Raw genomic sequence first — 17,025 nt, 5'->3', positions numbered from 1 at the left:
GAAGCAGCTGAGAAAGTCTGTCCATTCTAAAATCTGCATTATGACTAAGTGACCAACTGAAGCATATTGGGAGCCGGACAACATTCTTAAGGAATATACCGTATTTAACCTTAGGCCAAACCGAAATAAATGGTGTGTTTACGGTAACCCGACCTCGATTTTTTTTGGCAAAATTGCCGACCTCAAACTTTTTTATTGCCATTTTGAAGGTTGATATTGATCATTTCAAATGAACAAATTTCAAACATTTCAAGTACTTTTAATTATTTGCCACGAACATAAACCATTTTCCACACTTGAAACTGACCATGATTTGACACAAACATACCTTTGTTAAACGGGCAAAAATCGCGACGATCTCAACACTTGAATTCTCAAACTACATGAAGTACGATTATTTTTGCACAAACGCACCCATGTGCGCCTGGCCAACTGCCGGCAAGGTTCTCCCCACGTACAAACATTTTTTTCGGCCCCCGATACGCACAATATAGTTATTATACACGCAATTAAAATGCACAATATAATCGTTACATACGTCATTATTACACCTTGACATGCAAAATGTTTTTAAAAAAATCCTGTTTTTTTTCTGATGCATGTGTGAACATAATGCACACGATGACGGGTTCTGTCGACCACCAGCTGACAGGCATACAGCGCGCACGCATACAGCATGGAACACTGGTTCCCTTCGCGTGCTAACGGAATCAATGCTATGATAAAGGACTGGAACCAGTGACTACTACCTATACAAACGTCGTATCCATGATGATGTTGTGCCGTCGGCCGAAGTTGGATCGTTAAAATACCAAACAAACATCGATGGAGAAAAAGAGTTTCTGCGAATTAATTCACACAACGTGATCTTTATTTTCTGTGTATGTGCTTTCCATTAAAATGACGACAAGCTCAAACTTGTGGCGTAACAATAAACATCGTAGCGTGTTTCTGCAGTAGTGCAAGATTTTCGGCCACGTGGGATGGGCCGTGTTACAATGATAATGTAGTAACCAACGGATAATGTATCACCAACCGATAATGTCACACAAATTGACCGATACTGTATCACTAACCGATAATGTAACAACAATTGACCGATAGTGTAGTCAAAATGTACTACACTATCAGTTGTGACATTATCGGTCTTAACCGATAATGTAACAAATATTGACCGATAGTGTAGTAACATTTATTACACAATCGGTCAATTTGTGTGACGTTATCGGTTGGTGATACATAATCAGTGGGTTACTACATTATCAGTTGTAACAGGCCTTACACATGCTGCGCCGTAAGCACGGCGCGATGTACGGCCGGCCCGGACTGAATGTCGGTGGCGCCAGCGGCCGTGATGTATGTTAAGTATAGTGGAATCACCCTCCTCGAAAATATTTTTAATTAGGTGAGGCAAGTTTTAATCACTTTTGATGGCCACTCTTGCTAATTTTCGTGGCGCAAATGAAAATAATCCAGACACAAAGTAAACATGATTCCTTGCTCTATACTAATATTATTATGATGCTCTATTAATCAGCACCCCCAAAAAATTGGCGAAATAATTTTTCCGACCTATTGACGCTATTTTGAAAGGCATGTAATCGGAAGCAATTTAAGAGATTTTTTCTTCACCTTAATTTCTTAATTTGAAACTTACTTGTAAATGTAAACCATACCTTTCTAGTTCAGAAAGCTTTAACACAGGTTTTGAAATGTTGATTTTTTTTTATAAGTTAACAATTTTGACTTTTTTCTTTAATTACAAAAATAGGGGCTAGCTACAAGATCTTGTCTCAAAACTGTCTGGGGCCCTTGAAAAGTGGGCCCCGAATCTCACGCCATGGCTTCAGGTTGTTGAATCAGAGCAAAACTTCCTCCACAGGTTTGAAAAAATCCTGGGGAGAACCATGGGACGGTACGAATTAATTTGCCGTTATTTTGCCGAAAAATCCATCGGTGATCCATCCAAACCAATATATAAAGAAAGTAAGTGACTCTCCTTATTATTGTCGGTGCACCGTGGTTACACTATGGTTTGGATGGATTTTTCGTCCAAATAACGGAATGACGGGTATAAAAACAAATTGAAGAAGATAACACGTTGTTTGTGCATCGTAATACGGCTTCACATTGAACACAATCTGTATTTTTTGTAAAAATATCGGCCAAAATGACATGGTGAACCGTCATGTTGAATCGTGTATATGCATTGACCATGTTGTATGAAACCAGCGCGCGCGCGTGCTGTTATTTGAGCGCGTAATACGCGCAATGTCCAAATCCCAATATCAAGGCTATTTATTGTACATTCAGATAATCCTGGCCAAAATGGTTGGGACACTTTCTGAGCCTGCCACGGTCACCCACTCCCCGCTCCTCCGGTCTATGTTCTCTCCAGCTGATTGAGCACACACCGCGCAATGAGAGACAACATGGGCCGGGGGCCGGGGGGTTGGGGCCCAGCGAGATTTTATGGCCAGGGCGCCGACGTATGAGCACTATTCTGCCGGCCTTAAATTTTTTATGTAAGTTAAGTAATTTTAGTCTCTTCTTTTTGAAAGAATCATGTTTTCTTTCTTTATAAATCTGAACCTTTTTTGGCTGTATTTTCTCCTTTATGGAGCAAGGCCTGAAAAGCACAACTGTGTTGCTCGGTGTTTTACGCTCGTTTGGAAATGATTTAAGCCTATTTTTCTAGTGTGTATTTACGGAAGACGGATAGTGCCACTCAATGAGTGTGAATATATTTGTTTGGTGCGTGTGAAAATACTTTTTTGTACAGCGGCCGCCACTTATTATGTGGCGGCCGCCAGATAATAAGTGGCGGCCCCTGTAAAAAAAAATTATTTTCACACGCACCAAAAAATATATTCACACTCATTGAGTGGCACTATATCCGTCTTCCGTATGTATTGTTATAGTAAGATCGTTGATTTTTTCAGAAGATGCTAAATATTTTTTTTCCCCGCTAGATCTACTCCCAAGCTTTATCACATATTGTTTTCACAAACTTCTGCTAGATTTTTCTGCTACGGTAACCTCATTGTTTCTTATAAGAAACTTTTAACAACGCAACAATAGTGACATTGTAATCTTCATACAAATTCATTTCAAATAATCAGAATAGAATCAAAAGTCAGACCAGAAAAACCGGCTTAAACCGCCATCAACGGCCTTTCTAATACCTGCTATACGTGCTGTGTCAGGAGCAGCAAAAATTGAACTGAATTTCCTTTGTCTCGAGTCACATTTTGCCCTTGTAAAAAGCTATTGATGCACTTCTGTTCACACCCCAAAAAACTTTAAGCAGTAAAAAAGCAATTAAGGGAGAAATCGTTAATGGTCAACGACGTTCGTCTACCGGTCATTTAAAAACCCACAGCCAGCCGCACTTACCTCGTACAGTGTTATTTTCCCGCCACTTCTGTCCCCGTCACTTGGGTAAATCTCTTAGCCTCGTAGTTGGTGGAGAGAAACAACAGTATACGGTTCCTTACCAGAAAGAATCGGCGACGAAATGTGATAACGTGGCATCAGCGTCCGTCCTTGATATCCGCCGCTCGGTGCGGCAATGCGCTTCGTGAACTGAGCAAGAAAGGACTCATATGTTGGGTTTTCAATCGTTTCATTCGTTGTCCGTTACCAGGGTGAAATGACGCAGATGACGAAGTAAAAATTGTACGTGCGGGCATTCAAGGTGTGGCACCATGAAATATAAACTCGCGAATCAAATGGCTGAAAATGTGTGAATCAGATGGGTGATGAGATTTTCAATGAAATAGTGCAAAATATAAAAATCGTCAGATATGATGGAAGATCCTAATCCTCATATCTACAGTATTTATTAATGTTACTGATATCTTATTTCATTACACTTTACAATGGCAAAATTCGTTAAAATTTACAACAATTAACGAAATGAATGTTAAAACACAATAATATAAACAAAAACAAAAACACCCCAACAAACAAACACCCCAACTCCCCAACAAACAAACAAACAAACAAAACAAAACAGATACGTAAAAGATAGGAATGGGAATAAAAATTAAACTTTAATATTAAAATACTGAAATAAACAGTAACTAACGACAGCACAGAAATAAAATTGAGCTAAGCAAACAAAAACCAAATAGAAATAAAAAATATTACTATATGAAGATTACTTTATGAAATAAACAAGAAATGAATAATAAAAAAAACCCGTGTGGAAATGCTTTTTTTAAAGTAACTATAGGTATTCTCGTAAATTAAAACCATAAAAAAAACTATAGAAAACTTTAAAAGTAATAAAGTAAAATGAAAAAGCCATGCAAAATTAGTTTAAAAGAGATTTAAAAATATTTTAAGACTTGGCCTTTCGCTGGGCTGTGGTTAGGTTGTTCCATCCCAGGGTCCCACAATACTGAAATGTGTGCTTGGCGGCATTTGTTTTGGGAACAATTGGCAGATGTAATGAGCCGCTTGACTTCGAACGAGTGTTGGCAGTATGAGATGGCATTTCAAAACGTGCACTGAGATACGCTGGACTGAGGTTATTGAGACATTTATAAACCTGACACACTGTGTGACATTCCCTAACGGGATGGTAATGATGACCAAGAGATCGCCTCATGTAAGTCGCTAATATGTGTTCTAGGATGAGCATTAAGAATCATTCTGGCAAGACGATTATGCAGTTTTATCAATTTGTCGGAATGACAGTGTGCACAATTGGACCTTTGGAAAACAAGTCTTTGACTTCAACACCTACACATACAAAACACAGGGGCCCCACAATATTATACACAATAAGGAACTAAGAAAAACACATGAAATTAAACCTGGAAAGAACTCAACTCAGAAACCGCCAACAGCAACCTCAGGGAACATCCAGTCCAGGCCGTCGTCATTACCTGCAAGTACACAGACAGACAAGAGAAAGGGAAGACAGAAAAACTGCAAAGAGAAAAAGAAAACAGTTTTTGTTAGTCTACATGCAGTCTCAACTTGATTTCAACATCAATACAAAGACTTTTCCTTCAAAAGGCCATAACGCCATTTTCCTCACTTTTTGGGAAGAATTTTGCTTGAGAATTTTTGCTGGGATTCACTCTCTGGAGTCTTAAAACTCTAGACATTTGGCACCAGTATTCCAAATGGCTATATTGCATTTTGGAAAGTAAGTCTTTGACTTCAACACCTACACATACAAACACCAAGAGGACCTGCCCCGTGCTTTATTTAGTTCCCTTTTGTTTGTCCACCAATTTTTCCTAGACAGTTCCCATTAGGTTTGTTCATGAATTCCCCCGAGGACTAGTGTCCAGCGTCAAGCCCATTGATATCACACACATGGTATTGTCCTATGTCCTCAGTCGTATACGATAACCTGTACATCCTACACTCTCTTTTTTGTAAGCACTGGCAATAGTCCACCCCCATTGTCAATGATCCCCATTCCTTTGTTTATACCCCCGACATTTTAGCAATAGCTCTCATTGGTTTTGTACACGAATTTTAATCGTGTTCTATCCGTCAATCATGGCCCCTGTGCTTGTGCCTCAATCCTTTCGTCCTTATTCCACGACTACCGGTGTTAATAATCACAACTAAGTACAGCCAAGAGGCACAAACTAAATTAAATTAAAACTTCCATCCAATAGCACGAAGATAATCACCCCTCTGCAAAATAGAGCACCTGCAGGGCCCGATTTCATCAAACAAATACAGAAATACAAGCTAACAGTCCTGTACATGACTTCCACTCTACTGTTGACTGTCTACTGTTGCAATGAATGACCTTCATTGAGATGATATGTGAAGAAAAAATGCGACGCCGATAGCACACATGGAACACCATGCATACTTTGGTCAATTTTCGGTGACTGACTGACTGGCCACCAAGTGACACATAGAAGCTCCTACCATAACTTGAAAACTCACTGACCCCAGAAAATCAAAAGTAGGGGAAAATGCGACGACAAGACTTTGTTTCCTAACAATACAACAATGCCCAGTGATATCCTCAAAACTGCACACGGTGTGAAACACACATAATGGGGGGGGGGGGGGGGGGGGGGGGGGTCTACACGAAGTGTACATAATCATTATCCAGCTCCATGGAAGGAATATCGCATCCCGACACCACCTTTGTCATTATAAAGTATATTATCTCAATAAACGTCGGTCATTTCAAAAATGTTGAAAATAAATCTGAAATTGAGAAAATACTTTGAAAATCAGCTTTCCATAGACTTTGTGCACACCAAAAAGAAGTGTACATTCGTTCCCAAGCAAATTCAATTACACTTTACTTACACAAAAAATTAATAAGGTTGATTTTTTTTACTGGTTTTTCAGACATTTCTGGTTCAATGCGCGTTGGTGATTTTCAATCAGGGAAAGAATGTTGCAACCTGACGCTGCTTTTTCTTCATCATCTCAATGAAGATCAGTCATTGAAAAAATGGTGATAAGACATGAATCTCGGACTGAGAAATATTTTCCAATTTTGTTAGGAAATACTTAGAAAATGTTCTTCACTTTCCATAGATTTTGTACACAGCCGCTGAAGTGGCGACAGGTTGCAATATTCTTTCCTCAATCCTTAGTTCCCCAACCCCTTGTAAACCTGTATACCCCTTGTAAACCTGTATAACCCCTTGTAAACCTGTAGAGCCCTTGTAAACCTGTTTGGCAGGAAGGACTTTGGGCAGCCATGAAACACCTTTAGGTACACCATTAAAGGTACCCACGCAAGATTGTTTGTCTCCTCCAGGCTCTCTACAAGACTTCAAAATGCGCAGTAAGAGTCGACAACAACACAACACAGTGGTTCGAGACTCTAACAGGAGTAAGACAAGGATGCATCCTATCGCCTCAGTTATTTAACATTCTACTGGAAGTCGTCATCAACTTGGCAATAAATGATGTGGACATCGGTATCAATTTACAGGGTCTCATTATCAACAATCTCCGCTATGCCAACGACATAGTCCTAATGGCTGATTCCAAAGAAGATCTGCAAACTCTTGTATCCAAAGTCCACATGGTGAGCAAGCAGTTTGGCCTGACAATCAACATCGGCAAATCTGAAGTCCAAGTGATTGGCAGACAAAGACATGATATATCAATCTGCATCGGAAGTAAGAAGCTAAACCAGGTACAAACCTTCACTTATCTTGGTGGTGTCATATCCGACAATTCCACAAGCTCAGACGACATAAAACGGAGAATTGGCCTATCAATGGGAGGAAAGCAAAAACTGACATCAATTTGGAAATCCAAAGAAATAACCACCAGCACAAAAATGGAGCTCTACAGAGTACTCATCTTATCAATTGCAACATATGGCTCTGAGTCTTGGACTCCGAAGAAAAAAGATGAACACACACTACTGGTGTTCGAAATGTCATGCTTGAGAAGAATCATGGGCGTTTCCAGAAGGGACAAGATAAGAAATACTAACATCAGAGAAAAAAAACAACTCCCAGACCACCATAGTAGACAAGATCCAAGCCAAACACTTGTCCTACTTTGGACATATCATCAGGTTGACAAACGACAGATATCCTAAGCTAGCAGTTGAGGGAAGGATCCAAGGTCACCGACCCAGAGGTAGACCCCCTAAACGTTGGTTAGACAATATCAAATCAAGCTGCCACGAAATTGGGATACCAACTGTATGTGCAGCGAGACGTCTGGTTCAGGCGCGGTTCTACGGGGGGGGGGGGGGCTAAATTTTGTGTAGCCCCCCCCCCAAAAAAAAATCCTTAAAAAGAAATTACATTATAGCAAAAAGAAGGATTGTAATGTACATGCGAACGGTTTCTTCCTAAAGAAATAATCGTGACATGGGATAGTGTGAATGATTTAAGGATTTCATTGAAAATATGGCATGAGCCCCCCCCCCTCCCCCCCCCCCCCACCACACACACACACCCATTCTGGAATTTGTATTCTTGTTGAGACATTTCTTTGTTCTCGTGTAGTAAAGTTTTCGAGTTTGAAATTGAAGTTTCAAAATGCTCTTATTTTAACCAGAATTAATTTCCTGGGCTAAAATTTGGACTAAATATCCCTTTTCTAAAACTCTTCCATTTGCGACGGATCAACCTACCTTGGAAATTCCTAGTTTTTGAGTAAAATCCATATATCTATTTCGTGAAATTCTTGTGGAGACGTATTCATCTATAGAAATGTTCTTGTGGAGACGTATACAATCTTTTGTTCCCTATTGTGTGCATGTCTCCGTAAGGTAGTAAATTCCAGCACACCCCCACACCCACACACCTATTGATTTTCGGAGGCGTAAGTGTCTGGAGAAAATAACCGGTCTACATTTCAGCACGCCTCCCTGAAACAAATCTGGATCGCCCTTGCTAGCCCCCAAAAATATTGGTTCTAGAACCGCTCCTGGTCTGGTTGTAAACAGAAGGGAATGGTCCTCCACAGTGAAGCGGCTGCTAGCTCCAAGGATTCTTACAGAAGCCAAGGGAGGACAGCATTAAGTCAAGTAAGTCAAGTAAGTCAATCCTTAGTTTACCATTCAGAATATATGAGGATAATCATGATTGTAAAATCCTTCCAATAGGTCGAAGGGATAAGCACATGTGTAGATGATTGATTTATTGTTCAAATCCAAGATGGCGTTTCCCGCGATGTGGAGTGCCGTATTCGTCCAGGTTGTTTGTCAAAGACCAACTAAAACATCAACAAAAGCATCTAATTACGACAAAAACTTACCGGCAAGAATATTAGCAATCATTACACCGGGAATAATGAAAGAGCAAGGTTACATTAATATCAAATTCAAGATAAAAATACTGCACACGAACACGGAGAGATCTATGGCGGCAAAACTAGGGAACAGGTCTCAGCAGGAAACGCTATGCAGCGTGAAACTGGGAAGGAAACAATGGAGCCAATTGGTTATCATTGAGATTATCACCTGTACCGTGTAGTCAGACAATTGACATATTTTGTACTGTGCTACCCGATCACAGCATCTCGATACGCGTCCTAAAGACAAAACAAAACATGAAATGAATATGTTTTGCTTTACAATTATTGATTGAATGTAACTTTACATCTGCAAGGAGATTTCGCAAAACGTAACCAATGCGTGCCTGGACGAAACAAAACTGGACATTCCAGTCGGGGGGGGGGCGGGGGTATATAACTAGTATCAAATAAAATAACTATTATAAAATTCATCTGGCGCAGGCTCCGGTGAGAAAAAAAAATGCCTAGAAGGAGGATTCATATTTTAGGATAGGCTGGACACTCGGAACGGAAATAATGGTACTCGGGTGGTACAAAAAAAACGTTTGGTCCAGGTTCAAATTAAAAATATAAAATATAAAATATAAAATATAAAATGCCCCGACATACATACGTGGGGCGCACTAGTAAATGCTTTTCCATGTAGTACGCCAATGGTAACAATATAACTTGAGTGACCAAAATCCCCACAATGGGGCATGGAAAACGTGACCAAATCCCAAAATCGGACCTGGGGCTGCGCGCGGGGGGGGGGGGGGGAGGAGGGAGGGGGAAACATATGATAGGCGCGTAATCACAAAGAAATACTCTGGATACTCTGATTAAAAATAATATCGCGGTCCGGCCGGGCGCGAATTTTTTTTCCCAAACGGCATCCGCAGTACATGTACATGGTTGTTGAGCGCCGTGTACGATACTTTTATGATACGCACGCAGGTATTACCATGAATTTCCAGAATTTGTCGAGCAGTGCGATAGCTCAGTTGAAAAGGATCGTGATTTTGTACCGCGATGGATGCCCGCGGTATGGGTTCAGATCACCATTTTAACCCGATTTTTTGTCTTTTCTAATCTGAGGCTTTGGATGATTTTTTTCAAAGGGAATTTCATTACGTTCGAATTCATTTTTATTCTTCTAATTTTATATTTTTTTTCTCATGTTTTAAGAGAAGCATATGTGGTTTAAACTCGAATAAACCAGAATTGTGTTTGTGGACGAATATTGCTGTTTCGGCTGTTTGAAATGACTCTGTGACGTGTGATGACGACGCTTCAAATTTCATCGACACCACAGTCATGATGTCACTAAATATCAACACTATACACCAAGTACAACTGAATCGAACCTTTATAGTTCTGTATATTATAGGCCCCAGTTAAGTTGTCCTTTTTAAGCGAAGTCACATGAAATTCGATTACGTCATCACGACGTCACTCAAATTTACATCTATATTTTCTTTTCCAAATAACGATTCAACCCTATCGGACTTGTACTTTAGAAGATATATAGGGTGATCAAAGACAACGGATCACGTGATGGTCAAATTGGGTTCCCAACGTCATCCCCAGGGCATACTTTAACTTTGTTTTGAACCTCGTGTGCACTGAACAGGTAGTAGGAGCGTCCTACTCGACAGTGTGGAACAAGGTTGGTGGCCCCTAATGTTCGCTCGTACTCTCTAAATTCAAAAGAGAGAAAACTCACTCCCACAGTCGGAAACTAGGTACTAGACGTTTGAGAGTGAAGTTCATTCAATCGAAAAGATAAAGTTTTCACTCGAGCTTCGACCGGGAGTGGTTCTTTTTTATATTTCAATCTTAAATGAGAGTGATTTTTACTCTAAAACGTCTAGGCCCTCATTTAATTCACTCTTTGGAATTTATTAGAGAGTACCCAGCGCCCTCAACAGGAGTGGTGCGCTGCAAGGGGATACGAGCGAAGCCCCTAATATGTAGACCAAATGTTGCAGATAACGACCGGCCAAAAAACTGCGATAGACTTCAGTGACAAATACGGCCACTTAAGATCAGGGGGAAAAATGCCCATAACTCTCTGTACGGTGTTTGAGACACCCATCAAAATAAACCTTATCTCGTCAGTCTTTATTTTTTTGTTCAATTTGTAAGGGGTAATTTGACTGATGACTTTTGGGATAAAATTCAACCCAAAGATAATCACGCCCAGTTAAAGTTGTCATGAAGTCCATTGCCATTTGATGCCTACGCCCCATAATCCATTGCAAACTGGAGCAAATTACGGGCCTAATTTCATCTTTCATTCTCTCTTTGCTGACCAAGCACAAAGTGGCGCACCCAAGATTTGGCTGGGGGGCTCAAAATGTTGTTCATTTTTTTTTTTTTTTTTAGAAATTTGAATTTCTTCCCAAAATGTTGCCCAAATTTTTTTTTTTAATTGGGGAGACGGACTGTTTTGACGTTGGTGGCGCCATTTATACCCTTATTATACTACTCGAAAATAGGACACATACATAAAAAAATGACCTAGTGATCGATAGTGGACGGTGCATAGTGCGCCCTCTAATGGCACAACAATTAGACTAGCTGGCCTTCGCTCGTACCTCCCGCCCTGTTTGCAGGGCGGTGGGTACGAGCGAATAGCTGGCCGCCAATTTTTTTTTTTCCGAACGACATCCGCATGGGGTATACGCTATGGCGTTTTGGACTTTACTTCTCTAAAAATATGAGAAGAAAATATAAAATTAGGGGGAAAAAATGAGTTCGAACGAAATGAAATTGGGATTTTTATTTCCCTTTTAAAAAAAATCCTCCGAAGCCTCAGATTAGAAAGAAAAATAAAATCGGATAAAAAACGGTGTCTCGAACCCACAACATTGCGGTGCAAAATCGCGACCCTATCGACTCAAGCCCGTTTTTTTTGTATTACTATCAATAATTATTATCTGGCCTTAAACACATGTGTTGTTTCATTCAACCTTCGGCCGCCATTTCATATTTTGGAAACAAAACTCAAGAAACCAGCCCCCAAAGGGCATTTCATTTGCCGGGGGAAAAGTAGATTACCCAGGCCCAAGATGCTGAGAGATATTAGCCTGTAGCAGCACCAAGAAGCAATCACTAAAATAAGCAAAGCTACTGAAAGCAAGTGGCAATAAGGTTTGGAACAAGGTGCACATCACACCGGACCTAACGTTCAAGGAGAGTGAAGAGAACAGAAAGCTTAGAGCAGAGCTACTGAGCATCCAGAAAGAGGCGTGACTGATCTTATCAGACATGGAGTATTCTAACAGATTGCAAGTCCACTGTAGATGATGTAAAGGAGCAACTGAAGAATTTTAATTGGGTAGACATATTTATCCCGGGGTTGGATGGTATCCGTCCCCACGTGTTGTCGCGTTGAGTATGGGCGGCTGATGAAATGGCCGAACCACTGTACATCATTTATCTCTTGACGAAGGTAAACCACCAAGAGAATGGAGAAATGGTTGGCGTAGCGGTACTTTCCACGCCTTCCACCGCTGTGACCCGGGTTTGAATCCCGGCCAGGCCAATATGTGGATTGGGTTTTTAGTCCCTGCCTGATTCCGTGGGTTTTCCCCAGAATATTCTTCTGGGCTTTTCCTCCCACCTCTAAAACTGTAATTTCTTCTTGTAGTGAGCGCGGAGTAGCGCCTTGGGGCTTGAGTCTCGTTGGGGGCGAGTTAACATACACACACAGCGGAGATTAAGTTTCACCGGAGAATCACTGAATATTTATTAATTCGTTTGTTCATTCGTCTCCATTGGTTGCTCAGAGTCGAAGGGAAGGAGGTAGCCAGTCGCTGCACCAGGCTAAGCACGGCAAACAGTATCTTTCATCATGATTTCCAGCGGTATTCGGGGGAATTATCTCTCTATTTTCCCCAATTCGGAGGCCATTTCTCTCGACTCTCCTCGTGACTGACACAAATTTCTATCCTTCTCGTTTGTCACTAGTTCCGGAGCACTGCCCCGCGAAGACTGTTTACCGCTGCCTGGGTTACCTCTCCTTTCTCTTAGAATAACCAGCTTTTGTATCACTCTAAAGATCCTTAGCAATATTCAAAGAGAATTCTTAACTATCAAATTATGTATACAGTCTTTTATAAGCACCAAACAATAATTAATGAGGCCCTATATTATCTTACACGACACCGAATGCCAGTCTTTGCAGACATATCCCTGCGCTGCACGGATACACGTTCTATTTGTAGAATATTGTGCACACCTGGGCAGGCCAGCTTATTGGCAATTTAAAGGTGAGTAGGCGAGCGCCATCTGTTCGCCAAATTTGTGAATGATAAACAACAAATCACTATCATAAATCATTTCTCCACATTCTCATTGTCTTCTCTCTACAGGTTTCTTCAGGCTTTCGAGCTTACAGTGCCTAGGGCGCTATTTGGGGAATCCTCAGTGGTTTCAGTACCAGAAGTAATAAATAAATAAAATAAAAATGCCCGCGTTGTTCCTATCTACCAGAGAGGGTCAAAGAAGTGTTAAGGGAACTACAGACCAATGAGCCTCACATCAATTCCATGTAAAACGACGGAAGGCATCATCAAAAAAATTATCTTCAATCACGTTAAAAAAATCTTGGTCTACCATCCAAAGATCACATGGTTTTATGAAAGGCCGCTCATGTCTCACCAACCTGTTAGAAACCCTTGAAGATATCAGAAGAATGATTGACGAGGAGGAGACATAGACATGATCTACCCCGACTACTCAAAGGCATTCGACTCCGCCCCACACAGGAAACTACTGTAGCTGAAGTCCTATGGAGAAGAAAAGAAAATATGGAGTTGGATTGAAGATTTCCCTGTCGGAAGGATGCAGCAAGTTACTGTGAGAGACGCCGAGACTGAATTGGACCGTTGTGAGCAGTGGATTGCCCCAAGGCTCAGTCCTAGGCCTGATTTTATTTGTCCTGTATGACTCGCCTGATAACGTGGATTCAGAAGTTAAGTTGTTTGCTGATGACACGCATAGAGTCAGCGAAGAGGACAGCAACATTCTTCAGGAGGACCTTCATGCCTTACAATCTTGGTCCGAGACCTGGCCGCTTGTAGGTTAAATGCGGGAAGTGCAAAGGATGCACATGGGCCACTCCAACAGTGGACAGAATACCACCTAGCAGATGGAGTGATACCGGTTACACGCCTATATGTTTCGACACCCCTATGTTCCGACACCCCTACGATCCAACACCCCGTTGTTCCGACACCCCTATGGTTTGTGTTGCGTTATTTCACTTTTCTAAAACTTAGGTAAACGAAGGAGAAAAAAACCCTTGATCTAGGCCTATTCTAAATTTCCATGTAGGCTTTTGCCTGCGCCATTGTGTTTCTAGTCAGGTGGCCTAGACCCAATTTTTGACAAGATTGTGACCGACTGGTCCAAAGCACCAAACTTGGCAGATGGACTCTTATAGTCCTAGAGAAGATATTTAGAAGGGGTGACACCTGAAATTATTTTGGGAAGGGGGCCTAATTTGCACAAATCGTAAATACCCGACGTGTAATATATCGTCACCGACACCACGAAGTAACACTCCACCGTGTTAAACCATATTTTTTTTCGATTTTCAGTTTTTTGGATTTTTAAACATTATTCATCAAGGCCTACCATTGCACGAAGTTTCAAAGCTTCAAGAGCTTTACTTTAATAATTACGCTGATTATCCATGGCAACTTTTGCGCAAAAGTGACAATTTTCGTTTTCACGAAGTAACACTCAAGTTCCATTTACCATGATTGCAATGCATGGCGCGCACTCTGCTCAAAAGTGAGCAAAAACGTTTTCACGAAGAAAACCTCCTTGTATGAGCGCGCGCGCTGACCTGAAGTTGCACTTTCCTCGTGTTATTTACATTGAAGAGTGTTACTTCATGAAAACGAAAATGTACAGTTTCGCAGCTTTTCGGTTTCAGGAACTAACACTCACCTTTTTCCTCTTTTTTTCTTGTTGATTTAATACACAAACGGGTGAAAAAAACAGCAGATTTAATACATTCAATTCATCAAGTGTCCACAACGAGAAACCCAACTGAAAATACTCTGTCCTGTTGACGCAAAGTGTTGGTTTAGAAGACGTTCAACTTTAGCTGCCGTTTTCTCCGATTGCTAGTTTTTACTGGTATGTACATGGGTGTTACTTCGTGGTGTTGCTGACGATATTTGTTCTCATATTTGGGTATATTTTTTTTTTTTTATATTTTTTTTTGAAAAGTAAATTTTGGTGATTCTACTTACACATCCTTACTGCAATGACATTTTCTAAAACATATAAGTGACTGAATAATTACGAGGACAAAGTAACGATCCAAAATGGTTACTCTTATACCCTAAAGTTGCGCGCATTTATACCTTGTTTCCAGATATCATCAAGTAGTTTTACCAAACCTTAGTATTGATGAGCTTCAAATTCACCAAGTTGCTTACTGGCACACAGGCGCGGATTCAGAGGGGGGGGGGGGGGGTCATATGCACGTAAAACATCTGTCACGTCGATGACAGCCATTTTGAATGTAAGAAGCATGAACCCAATTCCAAAGCTGTGACATCGTGTTATGCAAATCGATCTTATCATGCCGGTTGCGCCAGTTGCGATGCGGACTATGCCAAACATTTTGCAGTAAGGCCTAGGTTTCATTGGGTTAATTACTCACCATCTAATCTAGCTCAATTTAGTCGAAACCGCCCCTCCCCGTCGAATTTGAACAGCGCCCCCTATTGAAATATGGTATCAGCCCCCCCCCCCCCTTAGTTTTTGATTTTACGGAGGCCAAGTGTCTGGAGAAAAAAACCTGTGTACATTTACAGATTTTTTGGCTGATGCCCCCCCCCCCCCCATCCGCGAAATTCCTGGATCCGCCCCTGGGCACAGTTACCCTATTAAAACTTTTCTGGAAAATCATGATTGTGAACAACGATTACATTGTGATATTAAGCCAAGAAAAACGTGGAAAAATGAGGTGTCCGTGAATTGGGCTAAAAAGTGGGTGAATGGTTGCCTAACGTCGGATACTTCATCAAGTTCAAGGAAACTCCCAAAAATACTGGTAAGAAAACGTGTTGACGTAGACATAATTATTGTAAGCAAAAATAATCTCTTATTTTGGGGGATTTCCTTGAACTCGTTTTAAGTACTCCACGTTAGGCAACCCTTCGCCTAATTTTTAGCCCAATTTACGGACACCTCACTCCCCCCCCCCTTTGAGTTTTGGGCTAAATATCAAGATGTTATCGTTTTTTTAAACATGATTTCCCATTTATTTTTGGTAGGGCAACTGTGCCAGTAAGTAACTTTGCGAATTTAAAGTTCATCAATACTGACGTTTAGCGAGACTACTTGATGATATCTGAGGAAGAGGTAAATGCGCGCAACCTTAAGGTATAATGGTAGCCATGTTTGATCTTTATTATGTCTTCATAATCATCCGGTCTCTGATTTTCTTTAATAAATGTTATTGAACTAAGGATGTGTAAGTAGAATTCACTAAATATACTTTTAAAAAAGTAAAAAAATAAAGATATACCAACATATGGGATTAAATATATTTACGGCAAGTATTAACGATTTATGCAAATTAGACACCCTTCCCAAAAGAATTGTAGGTGTCATCCCTTCTAAATATCTTCTCTAGGGCTATAAGAATCTATCTGCCAAGAAGGAAGCAAGTGCTTTAAAGATCAGACAATGCCAGTTTATGGCTCTGTTGATAAGATTATCCCTATGGGTGTAAGACAAACATTCCATTCACACGACAACATAGGGTTTTGTTCTTATGTTGAAACAATATAAAAGTACACACAGGTTCACTTCTTTAAAACTTCAATGAAAGAATTTAATTAAATATAAATAAATATTGCACACTCTGCTTAAAAATGTTAAAATCACTAACAGTATTGTGATTTGGTTTTAGACTAGTACTATATTGATTTAACTGCTTCACAGAAAGTGGCACAAAATGGGTATCTTGGCTTTGCCATTATTCAAACATATCTTTGGATTTACAAAAGCAATCTCAAAGCAAACGGTATTCTCAAGCTAAATCTATTACCTTGAAGATGGTGTAAAACATCCTGGTTGTAAATTAGCAAAAATGGAGGGGTTTACATGCACCATTTTTTTTTCAGGACGCCCTGTATAGGCCTACAACTAAAGATTTCAAAGCAATTTTTTGGCGATACCCGGGCTGGGCGAAATTATTTGAGATTGGATTGATGAAAGGCCCGGTGAATGAACAATAAATGCTAT

Source organism: Patiria miniata, unplaced genomic scaffold, assembly GCF_015706575.1.
Source record: "Patiria miniata isolate m_02_andy unplaced genomic scaffold, ASM1570657v1 HiC_scaffold_14, whole genome shotgun sequence".
NCBI classification, from domain to species: Eukaryota; Metazoa; Echinodermata; class Asteroidea; order Valvatida; family Asterinidae; genus Patiria; species Patiria miniata.
The sequence above is the reverse complement of the archived record's forward strand: the minus strand, read 5'-3'. Positions refer to the sequence as shown.